This window comes from Diaphorina citri, unplaced genomic scaffold (genome assembly GCF_000475195.1).
Source record: "Diaphorina citri unplaced genomic scaffold, Diaci psyllid genome assembly version 1.1 scaffold1954, whole genome shotgun sequence".
In the NCBI taxonomy this organism is placed as follows: Eukaryota; Metazoa; Arthropoda; class Insecta; order Hemiptera; family Psyllidae; genus Diaphorina; species Diaphorina citri.
This window is the reverse complement of record NW_007379380.1, coordinates 34,576-37,884: the sequence shown is the minus strand read 5'-3', so window position 1 is coordinate 37,884 and position 3,309 is coordinate 34,576.

The window sequence follows — 3,309 nt, the reverse complement described above, 5'->3', positions numbered from 1 at the left end:
AACTAATGGAGGGGAGGGGGGTGGGGAGGAACGGAGGGAGAAAAAGGAGCAACTGAAAGTGGAGGTAGGTTGTAAAAGAGACTATAAAAATTACAGTTTCTAATACTTTATATCGTGCAGCCGTCTGATACCTATGAAGCTCACAGAGGAGTTTCTATTGTCCAAACAATTCTGTCTACCTAATACTTACCTATATACCTCATACCTACTTAGGTAAGTAGGTAACCATTTTCCTTATCGTTCAAGATGATGGAATCTTGTCATGCTGTTTGAAACGAGAGGAATGTAAGAACATGAACACTTGTTATTCTCATAAGGTCTATTATTCTATTCCATCCTTCTTACCCATTCTATTTCTTGAAGATTTCCTAGCGTTTCATTTCGTCTTGTTCTCCTAATGAAGGTCACCAACAGGTTTTGAGAGAGGTACCTACTAGGCCAAAAAAGATCAAATTACAAATACGATAGGCACAGTAAGAAAGGAAAGCTAATCTCATTGGCACATGAGTAGATACATATTTATACTTGATACTTATAGGAAACTCAAATCTCAGTTCAGAAATTAATCCATCTTCTTCACAGCTCAACCTTCAACCACATCTTTGCCATCGAAAAACACAATTAATAAACGAACAATAAGTAGGTACCTAAGTGAAAGAAAAATGAAATAAAAATTAATAAAAGAAAAACAATCCTGATCAGCTCAACTAAATACAAGGTACGGAATAAGCTGATAAGTTAGGTTGAAAACAGAGCGGAGTGGAGAGCAGAAATTTACTATAGCGGATAGGCCATAGAGCAGCGGTTCCCAACCGGGAGGTACGCGTACCCCTGGGGGTACGTGAGAGACCTTCCGGGGGTATAATACGCGAGAAAAAATTGAGTAATGGCGGACAAAGGCAATTTTTGAATTTTGATGGGTTATCAATGCAGTACAGCCCAGAAATGTACTGAATTTTGACCTCAAGGCAATGTGAAGTACTGATTTTTTTTTCAAAAGGTACTGGGAGTGTTTAGAACTCAGTAGTAATGTTACACATCAACCTAGGTATTTGTAACCAGTACTCATTATGATGGTGGCGGGGGTAAGTGAGATTAAATCCGGGTACCCAAGGGGTACGCGGGCGAAAAAAGGTTGGGAACCACTGCCATAGAGCATCGAGCAGGTAGAGGGACGCGGCGAAAAAGGAAAGCGACTTCAAACCTCATAGAACTGAGAGAGCAGTTCCTCAAAGAGTCCTCCAGTTTATTGAACCCTAAAAGCTCCTAACGAATTTTGGTTTCTGCTCATGCGCAGAACTTTCTGAGGAAAAAATTCTGTGACCTGCAAAACTTTTTTGAGATGACTGATGAACCTAGCTAAATTTTGCCGTAAAAAATCCCCTAATTCTCAGCCCAATATACCTCTATTTACCTACCTTAGCCTACCTACCTGTACTTTATAATGACGATGTTAACCATAATCCTCCTTACCCTACTCCCTTACAATAACAAGTGAATCTTACTTTAAAGGTATCTTTTATTTAGTGAATCTTAACCGAAAGGTTAAAATAGCCAATCCCAAAGTGTAGCCCTGGGTGTTATTAGAAAAAGTTGCCCAACATACCCCTAAAAACTCCTGTTTCCATTTCACGAAAGGTCGAACCCGACGCTCAACCGTCAGTTCAACCTTGGGGTTGAGGAGTGCTCAACTTTTTGAAACTTTGTAAATTTATTTAATTAAACTTTTCCCTCACTTTTTTTTATTCTATTTTAAATTTTTGACACTCTGTTTTTATTTTTATTTTCTCAAAACACATTTCAAGTTGTTTGCTTCAGTTGCGAGAAGTTTTGACTTCTCTGAGGCTTTTGATAAGATGATGAGCTTTCAGCAGCAAATATATCGCTCTCTACCCCCTGCTCTGTGCTCTTTGCTTTCTACTTGTATTAAATTAATAAAAGTTTCCTCACAAACAAGTTCGGTTTTGTACGTTTCTGTCCGTCTTCTTCTTTCTTTCTTTCTTTTTGTTCTTCTTCTTCTTATCTTCTTTACTTATTCTTTCCTTCTCCCGCTCCCTTCCGCTAATTCTTCTTCGACTACTACTCCTCCTTCTCCTTTTTCATGTTCTTCTATTCTCTTTCCTCCTCCTTTTTTTTCTCCTGCTACCTACTCGTTCTTCTTTTTCTCTTCCTCCTCCTCCTTCTGATATTCAAAGTTTCTCCTTTTTTCTCTTTCTCATCTTCCCCCTCCTCCTTCTGGTTCTCTTCTTCATCATCTCCTCCCTCTCATCTACATTTTCCTCCTTTTTGTATGTCGTCTCCAACTCTCCACCTATCCCCATTGGTTTCATTTTGCTTGAAGTGTTTCAGCTGTTCTGACAAGTGGGCCATTTTGTAAACTTGGCACCGACCGGCACGGTGTCCATCGGGCAGTCCTAGTCTGCTCGTAAGTCGTCGAAATAAGAAGGTAAGATATACCTCTGGCATAACTAAAACTAAGCCTAAGCTATAAGTAAGGCATAACTTCTTCATTAATATCCCGCCATTGTCAAGATTTGGGGGAACTTGTTTGTTCCTTTCCTTCTTGAATCATTAAACATGAGCAACTTTTTCTTCAAGTTTGGCAGAAAAAAGAACAAGGCTAAAAGTTTCTTTCTCTCAAGTTCTCGTAAAGAGCTCAAAACTCATTTTTCAGCTTTTTTTCTTACTTTCCTTGTTCTACAATAAGGGAAAAAACTCTCGGCCCTGAAACTAATGTAGGTAGGTAATCGGCTGTTGATCAGTTTTTTATGGTCAGTTTTTAGTATCATCAAAACACGGGTTGAGGTCTCTAATTGCCTAAATCCAAGGTTTCAGCCATTGTTCCTTGGGTGTGGGTACCTATTTATTTATGCGCCTGTCTGTCTGTAAATAAGTATCCTGAAGAGCTCAAAACTGATTTTTTTTTTTTTTTAAATCTAATAGGATAAGAAAATTCGTGTGATGTTCACACCAGATTTTTTTCCACACTTTTCCTGTTTCTACGTGCGTTTGTTTGTTGCGTAACACTCATTAAGTAAATTTGCTTTCAGTTTTATGCTGCCTTTTTTGGCCTTTAGTTAAAAGTTCAGGGCTGAAGAATTGTTTCCCAACACAAAGAGTGAGTGGGAGAGAGAGAGGGAAAGGGAGAGAGAGAGAGGGGGGAGAGGGAGAGAGAGAGAGAAAGGAACATTAATAATTATTTCCATGTTCAGTGTCGCGGTTGAAAGGCTCAGGGACCACTGTACCACTGAAGTTAAGCACACTTGGGCATGGTGTATGTCTGGATGACGAAATTTGGTTCGCATTACG